The sequence below is a fragment of the Vicugna pacos genome, chromosome 13, assembly GCF_048564905.1.
Source record: "Vicugna pacos chromosome 13, VicPac4, whole genome shotgun sequence".
Taxonomy (NCBI): domain Eukaryota; kingdom Metazoa; phylum Chordata; class Mammalia; order Artiodactyla; family Camelidae; genus Vicugna; species Vicugna pacos.
Genome location: NC_132999.1, coordinates 47,630,313 through 47,649,707, shown reverse-complemented (window position 1 = coordinate 47,649,707; position 19,395 = coordinate 47,630,313). Strand labels below are relative to the sequence as shown.

General features: G+C 38.6%; 1 protein-coding gene and 1 non-coding gene across 4 annotated transcripts in view; one reads left to right on the top strand and one right to left on the bottom strand.

The window, feature by feature from the left end:
• The window catches only part of TAF12 (TATA-box binding protein associated factor 12), a 28,546-nt gene extending 14,444 nt beyond the window's left edge, over positions 1-14,102 (bottom strand). Inside the window, exon 1 of one of the 3 annotated variants that reach the window (XM_015240551.3) lies at positions 13,839-14,102. The gene's annotated coding sequence lies outside the window, so the exon portion shown is untranslated. Of the gene's footprint in view, positions 1-10,246; positions 10,524-10,580; positions 10,707-13,838 lie in introns of those variants that run through there. The other 2 variants (XM_006196877.4, XM_072974955.1) reach the window with 2 other exon arrangements.
• A 370-nt stretch (positions 14,103-14,472) lies between these two features.
• On the top strand, positions 14,473-14,606 carry LOC116283015 (U11 spliceosomal RNA). Its single transcript, XR_004192560.2, has one exon. It is a non-coding gene; the product is annotated as a U11 spliceosomal RNA (small nuclear RNA).
• The last annotated feature ends 4,789 nt before the right edge of the window (positions 14,607-19,395 follow it).

The following is a 19,395-nucleotide window of genomic DNA, read 5'->3' as shown; positions in this document are numbered from 1 at the left end:
ATGTTGTGTCAAATTCCCAGAGCAAGTTCTATGAAAAAGTTTTATGAAAGATTATCAGTGTGTTCACCACACTAAACATACTATGTCTCAAATAACATTCCCACAACCTCCAATGGACTTCCCAAATAGAACTGCATATTGCTCAAGGTAAGCGTGAGAGGTTTTTTTTTTTTTTTTTGTAGTAGAGATTTCTGTGTAATAATTTCTATATTAAGACCTGGAGACAAAAAATAGCTATATACATAATACCAAATATGAATTAATCTTAAGGAATAGTTCCAATGGCTATCAATAAAATAAACTGCTTTAATGAAATAAGTGGAATCCGTATAATGTAACAAAAATCAAAGTTTCCCTCTAGGAAACTAGACTATACTCATTGATTTTGTTGAGAAGCAAGAAACACTTCTGAATTTTCAATAATTCTGGGTAAGTGAGCTACTTCTTCCATTAAAACAAAACAAACAAAAAATTAAAAATTAAACTAATAAAAAGAGAGAGAGAGAAAACAAAACAAACAAAGCAGACACCCATTACCAGAATGACACTGCTCTGAGTTTCCTAGACTGTTCCTTTATTTGGTTGGATTTAAAACACCTTAACATATCTGGGTGGGTGATAATTACATGTGTTTATTCAACTGTGAAACTCATCACACTGAATATCTAATATCTGTGCATTTCATTGTATGTAAATTATGCCACAACTAAGGATATAAATCAAACTCCCCTCTAAAATAGGTAAAGGACTGCACTCCAGTGCATTTATCTCAGAAAACTGAAAACTTATGTTCCCACACAAACCTATAAACCAATATTCATAGCATCTATCAACAGGGAAAAGATAAGATTATTGGATAAATGATGGTGTATGACTGAGTAATCTGGAAAACAGCTGGCTTCACATTTAAAATTTAAATATTAGATCTATCTGGAAAGAGGGAGTATATACAATCCTTTCATCCACTCCTCCATTCCAGATGGATCAAATATTTACATTTTAACCTCATCTTTTTTAAAAAAATCTTTTCCAGGGGCAGGCAGTAATTAGGTTTATTTATTTTTAGAGGCAGTACTGGGGACTGAACCCAGTACCTTAGCAAGCTAAACATGTGCTCTACCACTTGAGCTATACCCTTCTCCCAAATATTTATATTTTAAATATAAAGCCATATACTAGATAAAATATAGGATATCTTTTAAAAATATTCTGAAAACTAAACTTTATACAAAAATTAACTCAAAATGGATCATAGACTTAAACGTAAAATGTACAACTATAAAGCTTTTAGGAAAAAACAGGAGAAAATCTTAGGGCTCTTGCTAGACAAGGGTTCTTAGACCTGACACTAAAAGCATGATCAATAAAAGAAAAAACTGATAAACTGGCCCTCATCAAATTTAAAAATTTCCTCTGTGAAAGCCCACGTAGAAAGGATGAAAGGACAAAATACAAACTTTAAGAAAATATTTACAAACTACATATCCAACAAAAGACTAGTATCAAGAATGTATAAAGAACCCTCAAAACTCAGTATTTGAAAAAATAACTCAATTAGAAAATGGACAAAAGAAACAACCAGACATCTCAACAGAGGACAGATAGCAAATAAGCATATTAAAAGACATTCAATCAACATCTTTAGTCATTAAAGAAAGGCAAATTAAAACCACAATGAGATAGAACTACACAACTATCAGAAGGGCTAAAATAAAAAATAGTGACAAGAGCAGACATTGACAAGGATGCAGAGAAACTGGATCACTCACGCGCTGCTAGTGGGAATGTAAATCGTATAGCCACTCTATAAAGTTGGCAGTTTCTTAAAAATATAAGCATTAACTGTCACAGAGGAACCTAAAGAGACATAAAGACTAATTAGAAAAACTAAGATCTTAATAAACTATGGACTTCAGTTAATAATGTATCAATATTGGTTCATTAGTTGTAACAAATGTACCATACTAATATAAGATATTAATAATGGAGAAACTGGGTGCAAGATATATGGGAACTCTCTACTATTGTCCCAATTATTCTGTAAATCTAAAAGTGATCTAAGAAAGAGTTTACTGAAAAGGAAAAAAAGAACAAATCACTAATACACAAAACAACAGGAATGAATCTTAAAATGTTTAGGTGAAAAAAAAAAACAGTCTCAAAAGAATACACTATGATTCCATTTATATGGAATTCTAATATCTAATGATCTAAAACCTAATCTCTAGCGATAGATGGGCAGAGATTGACTGCACAGAGGCAGAGGGTGAAGTCTCTGAGGGGATATAAACATTCTGTCTTGAGTAGGGTGATTCTTACACAGCTGCTACATTTATCAAAACACATCAAACTATATGCTTACAATGTATACATTTTATTGTATGTAAATATACCTCAATAAAGACAACTAAAAAATATGCAACTACTATGTGGCCCAGCAATTGCAGTCCTAGGCATTTATCCTAGGATTTACTGTTAACACAATAACTTAATGTTAACACAAAAACCTGTACATGAATGTTCATAGTGGCTTTATTTGTAATAATCAAAAACTATAACCAGCTCATATGTCCTTAACAGGCGAGTCGTTAAACAAACTATGGTATAGCCACACCATGGAATACTACGCAGCAATAAAACGGAATGAACTATTGATAGATTCATCTTGGATTAACTTGCAGAGAACTATGCTGAATAAAAGCCAATTCAATAAGAACATATATTGTATGATTCCATCTATATAAAATTTCTGAAATGACAAAAGTTTACAAATAGAGGACAAAATAGTGAGGTTGTCAGGGACTGGGGGGGGTGGTTATAAAAGGGCAATATGAGGGGCCCTTGTGATGCAATTGCTCAGCATCTTGACTGTGGTGACAGATAAATGAACACATAAAAGTGATTAAATTGTATAGGGCTTAATATACATACACCCACAAGCAAACAAGTACAAAATTGGGGAAATCTGAATAAGACTATTGGGTTGTATCAATGTTGACAGTCTGAATGTCATATTACACAACAGTTTCGACAATGTTACCGTTGGGGAAAACAAGTGGTGCAAAATATACAAAGGATCTCTGTATTATTTCTTATAACCTTATATAAATCTACAATTATCTCAATGTTTAAAATTTGGAAAAGCAATATTCCCGAGAGTAAATAAAGCCCTTCTAAAGATGACCCAAAGCTCAGAAGCCATAAAAGAAAACAAAGCAGGGGGTGGGGGTTATAGCTCAGTGGCATTGTGTGTGCCTAGCATGCATGAAGTTTTGGGTTCAATCCCCAGGACCTTCATTAAAATAAATAAATAAACTCAATTACTTCCCCCCCTAAAAAAAAAAAAAAAACACCCAATCAAAATCAAAACAAAACCCTCCCAAAAAATCCAAAAAAAATTAAAAAAAAAATTTTTAAACACTGATATGTTCAATTACACAAAAATAAAAATGTCTGCATGGCAACAAACAAAGTTTAAGGGCAAAAGACAAACTAGCAAAAATATATGCAATATATATCAAAGACAGAAGACTAATTTCTTTTATATATAAAAAATACCTACAAGTCAGTCAGTAAGCACGAAACACCCAAAAGAAATACTGTGAAAAAATTTGACAGTACAAGAAAAAGAAATTCAAATGGTTCTTAAAATAATGAAATGATCCTTATTCTCATTCGTAAAAAAATGCAAATTAAAACTACAAGGTACTATAGTAGTATACAAGGCCCCATTTGGCAATGATGAAAAGTTTTACATAAACTGTGTTTGATAATTTTACAGAGAAATAATCATTTCATATGTTGTTGGAGTAGAGGGAATATAAATTAGTTAGATGTCTCTAGAAAGGGCTACTTGGTAGTATCTACCAAAATAAGAAAAGTATGTATTGTTTTGATCCCAGTTCTATTTTTAGCAATTTATAGTTAAACTTGTATGTGAATAGAATACCATACATACAAGGAGTTGCAACCTAAATATCCATCAAAAGTGATAGAGTTAAATTAGGATATAACCATGTAATGCAATACACTAAAAAAGAATGAGACTCATGAAAATATCATGCTAAGTGAAAGAAACCAGTCACAAAAGAACACATACTGTATGATTCCATTTACATGAAGTGTCCAGAATAGACAAATCTATAGAGACAGAAAGTAGATTAGTGGTTGCTAGGGCTGAGGAGTGGGGGAGAGGAACAGGGACTGAATGCTAATGGGTATGGGGTTTCTTTTAGGGGTGACAAAAATAATCTAAAGTAGATTGTGATGATGGCTGCACAGCACTGAATGTACCAAAAAACCCAATGAACTACATACTTCAAATTGGTGAATTGTATGATATGTGAATGTCTCAGTAAAGCTGTTTCTAAAAAACGAGGAAGCTCATGAAATGATCTCCAAGATACGTATTCATTGAAAATGCAAGGTACAGAATAGTGAGAATAGTTTATCATTTAGTAAAAAGACACATACTTGTAAATGTATAAATTATTCCTGGAAAGATACACAAGAAACTGATAACAATGGTTGTCTCAAGGGGAACAGGGCAACAGTAAGTAGAATCTGGGTGACTCATGGGACCAAGGTGGGAGATGACTTACAATACAGTAGAAGGAATAAAAATGAACCTTGACCTTTATTTCACACCATATACAAAATAAATTCAAAACTGATTATAGATTTAAATGTAAAAATGTAAAACTATAAAACTTTCAGAAAACATGGGAGAAAATCTCCCTGTCTTTGAGTCAGGCAGAGTTTCTTAGATACAACATCAAAAGCACAATCCACAAAAGAAAGAAACAGATAAAGTGGGCTTAATCACACAATATAAAACGTCTGCTCTGCAAAGGAAAATAAAGACAAATCCCTAAGAGAAAATAGTTACAAATCATGTATCTGACAAATAACTTGCATCCAGAATATATAAAGGACTCTCAAAGTTCAATAAGAAAACAAACAACCCAAACAAAAAATGGGCAAAAAATCTCAATGGATCCTTCCTCAAAGAAGATATACACAGATGGCAAATAAACACATGAAAAGATGCTCAAATATATTATTTATTACAGAAATGCAAAATAAAACTGCAAAGATACCAGTAAATACCTATTAGAATAACTAATAAAATAAACAGACAAGTGCTAGCGAGGATGTGGAGCAACCGAAATCTTCATACATTTCTGGTATGACTGTAAAATGGTGCAGTCTCTTTGGTAAATGGTTTTGACAGTTTACTGTTAAATTAAAGATACACACATCATATGACCCAGCAATTCACTACAAGGTATTTATCCCAGAGAAATGAAAACTCTAAAATCAGTATGTGAATGTTTATAGAAACATTATTCATAATCACCAAAAACTGGAAATAATCCAGATGTCTTTTAACTGGTGAATGGATAAACTATGGGTATATCCATACAATGGACTACTACTCAGCAATAGAAAGGAAGAACTGCTCCATACATGCAGCAGCATGGCTAATCTCAAATGCATTATGCTAAATGAAAGAGGTAAGCTCCAAAGGCTACTTATTATAAGATTCCATTTATATGACACTCCAGAAAAGGCAAAGCTATCTGGATGGAAAACAGATCAGTGACTGCCAGGGGTTTGGGACTGCTGTGATTACAAAAGAACAGTAGGAGGGAAATTGTGGGAGTGGTGGAACTGTTAAGTAATTTGAGTGTTATGATCCTTACATGACAATACACACTTGTCACAATTCATAGCACTGCATCCTCAGAAAGGTGAATTTTATGGTAAATTTAAAAATAAAATTTAAAAAAATCACAACCTGATCAAAATGGTCTAAAATACCTGTTTACTAACAACTTTCATTAGCTCAATTGTGGATGAGGCTGATCAAGCACAATGGAATGAAGTGACCGTTAATAACCTGAATTCCATTATGTAATGTACCATGGTTGCCTTTGGGTTACTCAAATTTCTAACTCTCATTTTCTTAGGCCGAGAGAGGAATGAACTACTGAGTAAAAACAGAGGCATTACTGTGGGACAGTTTGAGAGCACAATTGTAATAGTAAACCCTTTATTAGCCCCTACTATATGTGCTGTGGGATTCAAGAAGGAAGTCAGGGGAAGTACATGCCCCAGTGATCTACAGTAGAAAACACTTAATGATTTTATCAAAACAAGAAAATATGGCTGGTGGGGGGAGGGTATAGCTCAGTGGCAGAGTGCATGCCTAGCATGCATGAGGTCCTTGGTTCAATCCTCAGCACTGCCATCAAAATAAATAAATAAATAAATAAACCTTATTACCTCCCCTCCAAAAAAAAGTTAAAAAAAAAAAAGTATGGCTGGGAGTTCAATTAAATAATCAAGACTATCCTCCTTCCCTGCACCCATCACACTTAAACCCTAGCTGACAGGCTGAAGATGACAAGCCCTAATTGCTTTTCCTTTTAATAATCTTGTACCTCAAACAGAAATACAATTGCAACTCTATTATTACTGTACTAAGATGGGGTGGGCAGGGTATAGTTCAGTGGTAGAGTACGTGCTTAGCATGCATGAGGTCATGGGTTCAATTCTCAGTACCTCCATTTAAATAAATAAACAGATTTAAAAAAAAAAAAGAGAGAGGATCTGATTTTTCAGAGGATAGGAAAATGCGGGAGACCTTGCAGTAATTATGAGACTGTGGCCTTCTCTAGGCATCTGCTCTGAACAGGTTTTAGGCTAAGGGAACAGAAGACTGGATTGTCTTTAAAAACCCTTTTACCTATGAAATGTTTAGGAATTTAATCTTTAAACCGTGTAGTGAAGGGGACTACCAACCTTATGGCATAAAAGCCCTATCACTGTGGTGCATGACTTAATGATTTGAGTTTTCTATCTGGCTGTTTCTCACCTCACTGGCTCCTAGGTATATCTAAACGAGCTCATGTTTCCCAGCCTAAATAAATAAAAAATAACCAATTAATTGCAGTCTCTGAGACCTGAGAGCACCAGAAATGTGGGATTTTTTTTTCCACTAGTTTTTTTGACTAGTTTGATCCTCTTAAGGCAATTTTGACTTAACAGAAAGGTAATACAGTACAGCGATCAAGGGATGGATGCCAGTCGCAGTGTCTGGGTTCAAGTACCAACTATGCCACTTATTAGCTTTATGGCCTTGAGCAAGTTACCTAATCTCTTTATGCCTCAATTTCCTCATCCACATGAGTGTACCTCATGGGATTGTTCTGACAATTCACTGAGTTTATGTATCTAAAGCACTTAGAAGAGAGTGTGGCATATGGTAAGTACAATTTAAAATGTTTGCTAATTTTATATATATGCTATCCTCTTTTAAATCTTAGTTATATGCTACTATATAGCACAGAGGACTATATTCAATGGCTTGTAGTAACCTATAATGAAAAAGAATATGTATATATATGTATAAATGAATCACTATGCTGTATACCAGACACTAATAACATTGTAAGTCAAAAAACTAAAAAGAAAAATAAGTAAATTTCAGTTATAAAAGACAACGTATTAAAATTAAAAGATTTCACCCATCCTGCTTTGTTAGGTGGCATTCTATATCTATTCTTATTACTACAGACATTAAAAAAAAGAAAGAATGGATTTAAAAAAAAGAGTGGTGCCAAATGGTCAGCAAGAGGCTGATGAGAGGTACTGCATGCAGCACAGGGAAGGCCTAAGTCAGTTGGGCTGGGTGCCATCCTAGTTCTGCCACTGAGTTATGTGAGCTCCCTTTGACCAGAATTACCACATCTATAATTAGACGGACCAGGCAAATTCTAAAGCCCCCTCCGGCTTTAACAATTAATATCAGATTTAAAATTAAGTCCATATGTATAGACTTCAAAGTTTGTCTTCTGCCTCCAACACTCCTGTTTCACAGTGCAGGCTATAAACACTACTCATGTATTGCTTCCAAAGTATTTTGGGGTTTTCTACAAAGACCTCGGGTCAAAAGCAATATGTTCTATGTTTATTTATACCTGCTCTAACAAATGATTTTCCGATCAGGTACATACTTAGAAATCCTATTATAATAACACAATCAGTCCTAGAGCCACAAATGAGTGAAGTAAGCAGTATATTTTGCAAATGCAGATGAGGATGCTAACTCAGGAATAAATTATCATTACTTAAACCACCAAGTACTTTGAAATTGTGGTATAGGGATGCTTTACCTCATAATTTGGTGTAAGTTTTGATCACTTGCATACAGTATAGGCACTTGCAAATAGTACAGGCTAGCCTATTGGGAACTAAATTATCCCAATTTCCCTAATCATCTATATCATGTTACAATTCGTAGTAAAGTTAATCCAATTTGGGTGGGGGAAGGGTATAGCTCAGTGGTAGACTGTGTGCTTAGCATGCAGGAGGTCCTGGGTTCAATCCCCAGTACCTCCATTAAAATAAGTAAATTTTTTTTTGTTTCTTGTTTTTTGGGGGGAGGTAATTAGGTTTATTTATTTTTTAATGGAGGTGCTGGGCCTTGAACCAGGATTTCATGCATGCTAAGAACACATTCTACCACTGAGCAACACCCTTCCTCCCCAAAAAGTTTTAAAAACCTAATTGCCTCTCCCCCCACCAAAAAAACCCAAAAAACAAAAAGCCCACAAACTTGAAGAGTTATGGATGAATAAGTATTTGCCTTTCTTTAAGAAAAAAGTTAATGCAATTTAAGCACTTGTTCTTCAAATTGGTCTTTCTTGGCTTCCCAAATTTAAAATTAAATCTTATTCCTTTGTGAGGAAAAGTTCTATTCAGGCCCCATTTTTCTATCTTGAATATCTATGCTTCTTTAAAAACACAGGAATTTAGTTCTCCTCAAATACCACACCACATAAGTACCCCAATAAGTTATAGTACTTAACATTAAGAGGAGTCCTGAGGAGGGGCTTTGTTCATTCAATGCTATGCTTTCTATAACCATTACTTCTATTTTGCTGATGGGCAAACTGAGATATGGCAAGGAATCCAGTTAGAAAAGCAGACAAAAGTTTTAGTCAAACACATAATTGGAACTGACTGGAGCTGCCACTTGGTACCATGTGATTTCAGGCAAGGTACTTAACCTCTCTGCACTGATTTCCCTATTTGTACAAGGGGAATAACAATAGCTAACTTGTGGGACTGTAAGTGATAATTACATGATTTAATATTTGAAAGTGCTTATGATGGTGTCTGGTTAGTCTAAGTTTCAATAAACCTATATTACTGAAGAATGGTCCAAGTCTCTCCACCATTCTTATCTAAAAGCAGCCATCTCCAGTAAATCCTTATGCTAAAAATACAGAATACAACTTACTTATCTGCAGTTTTCTAAATGACTTAAATTTTTGAGAAGGGGCTTCTTATAAAGGTTTCCTAGCTGGTGACATTCATTGCATCAATGTCAATACAGTATCAATATTCAAAATAAAGTACTAGAATCCATAAAAATTTTCCTCTTGAGTTTGAAGTTAAAGCAAAGATTCTAGAAGCATGTTTTCAAGGAACATTAACCAAGCATCTCCTATATGCGTGCAGAGCTGGGTCCTGTATCAAAACCATGATCCAATCAATCATTGCCTCTTTGGACTTTTGCTTCCTTTCATGTAAAACACGAGTTTTTAAAAAAAGGGTCATCTTTCCTGGCTCTTCATCTGACATTCTCTTATTTGAGATGCAGAGATCTGTGTTGAGTTGCGTGGAATGGGATTGAAAGCACTTATCAAGTATATAACTGAGTTCAAACTTCAACTTCACACCAGTGCTTCTCCAGAACTAAGCAGAAAACGAAGATGCTTGCAAGTGGGCTTCCTAGAATGTATCTGACACAAGAAACGCCTGCCAAAAGCCAAGTAGGCAGCGCGAAGGAGTCGTCTTCCCTTGAATACATCCTTTACCACTCTCGGTTCAAAGAATATGAGAAAAATTGATCATTATATCTCTCTCCCTTTCCCTTAGAAGCTGATCTCCTCACAGCCATGGCCCCTTACACTCTCCGCTTTTAGGAGCGTGAGTCCTCACAGTCCTGTTCCTTCAGGTACTTCGGAGTCTCCAAGCCTCGATCCCATCCCCACAGAAGCCGGTCTTCACCGCCCGCTCCTGTTTCTTCCCAAACCCAAGTGTTCTCTTACTGCTCCTGCCTCTCCAGGAACCTAAGTCTTCGCTGCCCTGTTTCCGAACCCTTAGAAGCCTAGGTTTTCACTGTCCCGCTTCTGCCTCTTAGGAGTCTAAGTCCTCACAGCTCCGCTTTTACCTCTTAGGAGCCCGTGTCTTCACGCCCCGTTCCGTTCCGACCCTCTCCTCTTAGGAGCGCGGGTTCTCAAAATCCTGTCGCTCTCAGCCCGCTTTCCCTCGGGTGCCGGAGAACTCACATCAGTCCTCGTTCCCTAAGTCCGGTCTGGAGCCCAGGTCCCCACAGCCACGTCTTCTTCGAGCCCCGAGCCCCTCAGTCCCATCCCAAGAGCCTGATTCCTCACACAACCCCATCTCCTACACTACCTGGCTCTTCAAACACTGCCCACTGTGGGTCTGGGTCCTGACTCCCTCCTCCCGCTCTCCTTCCTCAACTGCCAGGGCCCAAGACTCACAGGCAGCAGCGTCTATCTCCCCATGATGTGCGGAGACTGCCCCACTGAAGCGTTCGTCTCAGCAGCCGGTCCGACTGCTCGGCCCTCCCCGAGTACTTCCGGCACCGCTCCCCGCCTCCAACCCGGAAACGCGCGGATCTTCCGGCCGGCGGGCGCGCGCCTGGCTTGCGCAGGCGCACAGTGCCTTCCGACACGCGGTCGCGGTTCTGCGCTGTCGCTAGGTCTGGCGTTTGGGCTTTTTCCGGCTTGCGGTTGACTGGCGGTGTGCGGCGTTAGGAACCCTACCCTTGCTACTTTTTTTGCTGCTCGGCCTATCGTGTATATGGCTAGCATGACCAGTAATTGACGCCCTCGGATGCCTTCGAGGTCGCCCATTTTTGGTTGGTGTTTTTGTCGTGATAATCAGGACAGTAATATATCCTGGGACACCAACACTCCATAGATATACTGTTGGACCCCAACAGGAAACACCTGGGGACAAGAGACACCGGTTGTGGCTGTGAATTGGCAATTAATAACAGAACAATTACTATCAACCAGTAACTTCTCTAAGCCCCTTACTTCTGGTAAATCATTTAATGATTTACAGGAAATCTATGAGAGATTAAGCAAGTTCTAGCTAGTAAGTTCAGAGACTCAGCTTGAACTCAGGATTCTCACTTGTAAGCCTGACCTGTCCTCTGACAGGTTAAGCTGATGCTTTTGATTATGTCATACAGCAAATGCTTGGTAATGAAACAGAGCAGGACCCTGTTTGGTCCTCCTAGGTCCAAATCCTTTCTGTGACCTCTGTTTCTTGTTTGTAGGAAATAGGCTTCATTCAGCTTCCCTGACCTTCTCTGCTCCATAGGGCAGATTTAAACAGTTGCTAATCAAGGAAGGGAGGGAATGCAGAAACAAGGGAGGAATGGTCAAGAAAAAATAGTGAACCCTTGGGGCAGGAATCTGGTTCCTCCTCAAGAAATATATTTCTTATATCCTTGAGTACTTCTGGAACACCCCCCCCCTTACCTTCACCAACCAATCAAAAGAAAGTCACATACCCTGCAGCCCTCACCCCAAATTTTGCCTACAAAAACTTTTCCCTGAAAACCGTCGGGGAGTTCGGGTTTTCGAGCACAAGCCATCTGTTCTTGCTTGGCGCTGCAATAAACCTTTCTCTGCTTTAAACTCCGGCATTTCGGTTTGTTTGCCTCGCTGTGCATCAAGGGACAGAACTTCTTTTGTAGCACTGAGAACTGTATTTATCCTGTGCTAGATGCTAGACATGTAAACAAGATGGGATTCCAGCCTAAGTCCCATCTGGAGCCTGGGTCCCCACACTAAGATGGAGAAGAACCCGCAAACATAAAGGAATGTGCAAAAGGCTATGACAAGCCAGTGTGAGCTGCAGTAACTGTCAGCAGGAAAAGCTGCCTCTCACCTGGATTGGTGCAGCAATTTGCCACCACCCCCACCCACTGTGCTTATATCTTGCCATCCTCATCCCACCACATTCCCAATCCACTTACACTGCCACAAATTCAATTCCAAGCCCCTTCACCATTAGGCTCCAAGCTACCTTCCTAGTCTTATTTCTTTGCCACTCCTAAAGGTCTGACATACTATTTTTGTTTTTGCTCCCCTATCCATCTTTTTAAGACTCAATTTCTTTTTATTTTGGTTTTTTTGGGGGGGATGTAATTAGGCATATTTATTTTTAATGGAGGTACTGGGGATTGAACCCAAGACCTCATACATGCTAAGCATGTGCTGTACCACTGAGCTATATCCTCCCCAACTTAAGACCCAGTTTAAATGTACATTCATTCATTCCACACAGTGCTCACTGTGTGCCAAGTCTTTTGCTGTATACACAATAGTAGATAAACAATATCCTTGTCCTTCAAGAGTTTACAATCTGGAGTAGACAAATGGACCACTAGCAAGTACACAAAAGTGTTAAGAGGAGAAACTATCAGAATAAACCAAACTTACATAGCTGACTGCTGGAGGGCCTTGAGCTAGGAAAGAGCTTACTCAAGGACCAAGGTGGCCAAAGTGGCTGGAGCTTAGTAGGTAATAGGGAGAGTGACAGTCAATGAGGTTGGAGAGGCAGGTAGGGATCAGCTCAGGCAGGAGTTGGTAGGCTATAGCGGGGACATAGGATTTTATTTATGATGCAATGGGAAGACATTGGAGCTTTGAGCAGAGGCAGGAAATAATTATTTGCTTTTAAGAAATAACTGGTGGATTATAGGAGGAGCCCCCAACAGACACAATTGACAGAGCCTATATCCAGACTTAGGCTTCCTGCCAGTTTATACTCCACATCTACTTTCCATTACAGTGTAAGCTGTTTATGTGACTTACTTCTCTTCAGCTTCTAGTTTGTAGAGGTTAGGGACCTCCATATATTATTAAAATATATTAAGAAGAGTAATATTTTTTGCTTAAATCTATGTATATAATGTATATATACATGGGAACAGTCTGGCAAGATAAATACTAAACTGTTAATAGTTTGGGAAAAGCGTTCTCACATTTCTGAACTGTTTCAATTTCTTTACAATTAGCACATGTTGTTTTTATATTAAAAATGAAGCATATGTGAATGATTCCATTTTTGTGCCTTTCTGGAAAAGGCAAAACTACAGGGCCAGAGAAGAGGTTGCCATGATTGGGAATGGGGGTTGGGGGTAGACTAGAAAAGGGGACAAAGGAACTTTTGGGGGTGATGGAAATGTTTTGATTGACTGTGGTAACAGATACATGTCTGTATGCGTTTGTTAAAACTCACAAAACTATAGGATAAAAAAAGGTGAATTTACTGCATATAAATTATACCTCAATAAACCTGACTTCAAAAATGAAATATACAGAGAAAATATAGAAAGGAATATTTTAAAAAATATTTTAATTCCACAAGTAACATAGTACACAATAATAAAATAATTCATTATGCTTTTTAAAAATTGGGACATTACAGGTAAATCTAAAGCCTCGTGTATCTCTGCCCCCATCCAGATTCCCTCCTTCCTTCATAGAGGTAATCATTGATATGTGTTCTTCCAGATCTTTTAAAAATAAGTTAATATCTACAAGTATGTGGCGTAGGAAGTAAAGCTCTGGGTTTTGTGTGCACGTGTGTGTGCTCTTTATTAGGCTAGTGGTATCATGCAGGACCCTATTCAACACCTTTTCCACACAATTTTCAATATCTGTTTATAAAGTGCAGTATTACTTTTTTGTGTGTACGTTAATGGTATCATGCCGTACCTTATTCTGCAACTTTTATCACGCAACGTTTTTTGATGTCTAATTCACTCCTTGGAAGCGCAGCAGATGGCACTCCGAGCTTTATGAACCCGCCGCATTCTGCTAACCCGTTGTTGTGTAGCGATTAGGTTGCTCCAGTTTTTCCGCTCTGACCGGTGATAAGGTGCCTTCGGTGCCCCCGTGCTGGGCCCGCTTCAGGGTGGATGGCTGAGTGACATAAGTTTGTGCGTTTTCAATTCTAATAGATATGATTTGTGTCTTCCCCGGATAGGTACCCACAGTTGCGGAGAAGCAGATCTCGCAGCACGGCGGACCCAGTACAGGAAGGAAGAGCTACTCCCACTCGCTCCCTCAAACTCCTCCCCGCCCCTCCCTCCGTGCCCGCTGGCATCTTCCCAGCAAGCAATGCGCATATTTGCATACCAACTCCTGTTCCTGACTTTAGTTTTAGATTAAAAATCGAAAGACAAATGATAGAGTCTCCTTGTGAAGACTTCCCTCCGGACCAGAAGGTTCTGCAATTACCCCCCTCAACTTCAGTAAGAAGGAATAGAAAATTGCCTAGGCTTTGTTTTCACCTTTACCAAAAAGGGATTTGCAAATACTGCCACCTTGCTTTTGAAAAAAGGAAAGCAAAAAGGGCTTCTGTCGTGAGTGGCACACGCAGGGCAGCTCGTTTGCTCTGCGTGCGGAATCGACATCAAGAGATTTCGGAAGCATAATTTTTTGGCATCTGGGCAGCTGGTGATCGTTGGTCCTGGCGCCCCTACATTTAAGTCTGAAACAAGAAGGAAAAGCTGTGGTGGTTAGTGTTCTGCGTAGTTTTGTGTTTTGGGTGTTCGTAGGAGTTTCTTCATAATGTTTCCTGGTAGTGTATGCTAGTTGCCTTTTGAGAAGCTTGGGAAGTGACGTTGACATAACCTAGATCTTCGTATTTCTCTGTATGTGAGAGGACTGCTTTCATAGCTAAGAAATTAATTTTTTCGGAAGTGAAAACAGCAGATACCTTTCCCCAGTTACAAAGTGGAAATTTTTGAAGTACGTGATGTATTTATTCAAGGGCTCAGTGCATTATGCAGCTATGAGGAATATCAGAATTCTTCCCAGTTTCCTGCTTGTCTGTGAGAATAATGGAATCATCATGCAAAACTGAGTTTGTAAAAATTGCTCTTCTTTCACCAGATACACATGTTACTTTCTGTAGCTGCATTGGTGTTCTTTCTATAGCTTTTGTCCTTTAAAAACGTAGAGGCAATAATTTAAAACACCAGTTAAGTAGCACTTATTGCTGATAGCAACAACCTTTCTGCAGAGCAATTCGGCAGCAGACATAAAAATCTAAAACTTTCAAAAAATTAATGCCCTAAGAATGCATCCTCACATGTAAAGAGGTGATTTAGCTATAAGGATTAATTCATTCTAACAACGAATGTATAGTTTAGTCCAATAAATACACAGTGGTCCCTCCATATCTGCCCAGGTTGGGGGAGTGGGGTAGTTGGTTCCAGAATCCATCACTCTCCCCCCCGCCCCATACCAAAATCTGCAGATGTTCAAGTTCCTCATATAAAACGGCATTGTATTTGCATATAACCTATGTACATCCTTCAGCTGTATTTTAAATCATATCTAGATTACCTATGATACCTGTTACAAGGTAGATGTTATGTAAATAGTTGCAAGGGGACAGCAAATTCAAGCTTTGCTATTTGGAGCTTTATGGGGGAAAAAAATTTTTTTTAACATTTTTGATCCACGGTTGGTTGAATCTGTGGATACAACCCCAGCCTCCCACCCTCCCCAACCCTGAAGCAGAGGGCTGGCTGTATTATTTGGCTCATTTAACAGATGAGAAAACAAAAGCTCTGAGAGGCCCAGATCACAGAGCTAGAAAGTAGCAAGAGTCAAGAGGTGAACCCAGGTCTTCTGACAGGAACCCATTGTTCTGACTGCACAGAAAATCCAAGGAGAATGTCAACTACAGTGGAATCTATCAGAAAAGGAAGATTTATTGAGAGAGGGAAGCTTTACCCCTGTTTTCTAAGAAAATATGGAGTATATGAAAAGATTAGAGAGATAATGAAGGCACATAGTTACTGAAAGACAAATGATGAAAAATAAAATCACACTCACAAAGAACCCAGTCACAGAAGACCATATTATACAATTCCTTTTACACAAAACAACCAGAAGAGGCAAATCTATAGATACAGAAAGCAGATTAGTGGTTGCCTGGGACTGGAGTTGAGAGCAGGAATTGACTACAAATACGCATGAGGGATCTTTTTGGGGTAAAGGAAATAGTCTAAAAGTGAATTACGGAGAGAGTTGCACAACTGTATAAATTTACTAAAATCATTGAATTGTACACTTAAATGGTATGTAAATTATACTTTAATAAAGCTGTAAAAAAAAAAATCAAGGGCTGGAAAGAGAAAACTTCAGTCAACTAGGAGCCTGAGAATCTATAATCAGTTTACGGAATAAGTTCACTGCTGTAGAAACCTGACCTTAGTGGATTTCCTGTTTTCTGAGCTTCTGCGTGCTAACTTGTCACTTACTCCCTCAGTAAAACCCTTTAATGGCACCTAACTAACTTGGGTTAACATCCTGTAAATTTCAAGTGACCCATCAACCTCTTTGTTCTCAGGGCTCAAGCCACACTGCTCTTCTTCCTGTTCTCGGAAGCTAATACTCTCAACACAGGGCCTCCCGAAATTTCTCTCTTCCACCTGGAAATACTCCTTTTCAACAGCCTGTCTTCCTCTCCCCTTCCCCCAAAGTGGCTAACTCCTCCTCATTCTTCATATCTCACATCAAATGTCACTTCCTCAGGGAGACCCTCCTTGACGCACCCCCAAACCTCACTAGGTTAGCCCCCCCACAATCTGTTACACTCTTTCGTAGCACCATGTACTTCTCTGCAGAACGTTAGCATGATTGCCATTAATGCATTAGTTGTAAAGTTAGTTGTTCAATATCTATGTTCTCCAGCCAGAATGTCACTTATGTGAGGACAGGGAACCTATCTGTGTCTTGTATACCACTTGCATCCCTGGTGTCTTGTGTAGTACCTGGCACGTAATAGGCATTCAATACATATTTGTAGAGCATTTCATAATTCAGGAAGTATTGTGTATATATGATTACCTTGGCCACTATTTTTTAAGCACCAACTATGTCCTAGGATATAGGAGTAAACAAGATAGCCTGTTTCTGTCCATTCTAGAGAGTTGACTGTACTCTCCTATGTAGGATGAGAAAAAGCTTCTAATTTCACAGGTATTCAAGCTTATACCACTTGCAAGAAAGTAGCCAAACTTCTAAAACTAAAATGGAAATATTTCTAATAAGATCACAGACTCCCAATATGATGGGTTTACTGCGGGTAAGTGGGGCAGGGGAGGTGGTTCAAGGAGATGGATTTTGAGAGGCTATGAAGCTTTGGCATTTTGAAGGATGGAGGGGAAGAGAGTGTCAGTTTGTCAGAGGGGAAAAGGAAGTTACCATACTTCGAGTGAGAAGATGCAAGCATGGCTCCTCTCCTGAAACAACCAAACCCAGTCCCTGAGCTCCCCTATTGGTCCATATCTGAGATGTTGGGATCGTGACCACTAATAAGAAATGAAGGTCACACAAAAATTGTATTCTATACACAAATAATCTGAAAAGGAAAATAAAACAATTCCATTTACAAAAACATCAAAAAGAATAAAATACTAAAGAATAAATTTAAGCAAGGAGGTAAAACTTAACCAAGGAGGAAAATAACTTACACAGGAAAACTGCAAAACATTGTTGAAGGAAATTAAAGACGACATAAATAAATGGAAAGACATCTCATGTTCACAGATTAGAAGACTTAATATTGTGAAGATGTCAATACTAGCCAAAGCAATCTGTGGATTCAATGCAATCTCTATAAAAATCCCAATGACATTTTTTGCAGGGATAGAAAAATGTATCCTAAAATTCACATGGAACCTTCAGGTACCCTGAATAGCCAAAGCACCCTTAAAAATGAACCAAATTGGAGAACTACACTTCCTGATTTCAAAACTTACTACAAAGCAAAGTAAATAAAAACACTGTGGTACTGATATAAAAACAGACATATAGACCAGTGGAATAGAATAGAGAGTCTAGAAATAAACCCTGGCATCAAATGATTTTTGCCGAGTGCCAAGACCACTCAATGGGGAAAGGACAGTCTTTTCAGCAAATAGTGCTGGGAAAACTGGATATTCACATGCAAAAGAATGAAGTTGAATGCTTACCTTACACCTCATACAAAAAATAACTCAAAATGGATCAAAGATCTAACCTTAAGAGCTAAGGGGAAGGGTATAGCTCAAGTGATAGAGGGCATGCTTAGTATGCATGAGGTCCTGGGTTCAATCCCCAGTACCTCCTCTGAAAAAAAAAAAATTACCTAATTACCTCCCCTCACCAAAATAAAATAATTAAATAAACTTAAGAGCTAAAAATATAAAGAGCTTAGAAGAAAACAGGGGAAAGCTTTATAACATTGGGTTTAGTAATGATTTCTTAAACATGACACCAAAAGCACAGGCAACAAAATCAAAAATAAGTAAATTGAACTTCATCAAAACTTTTGTGTCTCAATAGCCACGATCCAGAGAATGAAAAGGCAACCCTCAGGATGGAAGAAAATATTTGCTGTGTCCCAGACCAACTTTTTCCCCTTCTATGATATCACCCCTGCCTACGCCCGAGATTGAAATTCCAGGGCCACCAGGACCAGGTCCTGAGTGAAATCTGCAGCAGACCTGCTGGGGTGGACTAGCTGAAAACTTTATGTCCCATCTGGAGTAGTGGGCACCTCTACCAGCCTACTGTGGCTTTTCCAGAATGTGGGCCCAGCGTGACCAGAGCTTCCAATTTGGAAGAGGAGGTGGAAATCCTGACTTTTATTTGATATCTCTGGTTTTGTAGTTGATATCCAATTAAAAAAAAATAAAGAATTCAGGCATCCTCTGAGCTCTTCATTATCCATCTGTGAAGAGGTATGGCCAGAGCATGCAGCCTCTCGTCTCTCCTCCCAGGTATCTACTTCCAGGCCAGAATGGTCTCCAGCCGCGTGGAGAGCTACTAACTCTGCAAATTCAACATGTCTACAAGTGAATTCATAATTGCTATTTTCACTTCCCTATAGAATCCCATCCCCTCTCATTAAACCTGCTTCTCTTCTTGTCTCCTCCACCTAAATGAATGGCACCTCCATCATGTAGTCACTTCCCAAATACTGCTCTAAGATCACCTCCTCTCTGAATCCCCACTTGGTCTTGAGCACCATCATCACCTGCTCTGTTACATTACAGCCAAAACCTCCTAATTGGTCTGACTTCTTGTTGTGCTGCCTTCTAGTCTTCATTCTTAATTTCTCCAATAGCCTCCTTTTCCCTTAGAATTAACTTTGAACTCCTCCTAGGGTCTAATGAGCTGGTACTAGGATCTTCTCCTGGCTCCTTTTCTTTCTGTCGGTCTCCCCTAGCCTGATGGGCCTTCTCCAAGTCCCTCCAACATACAGATTGCA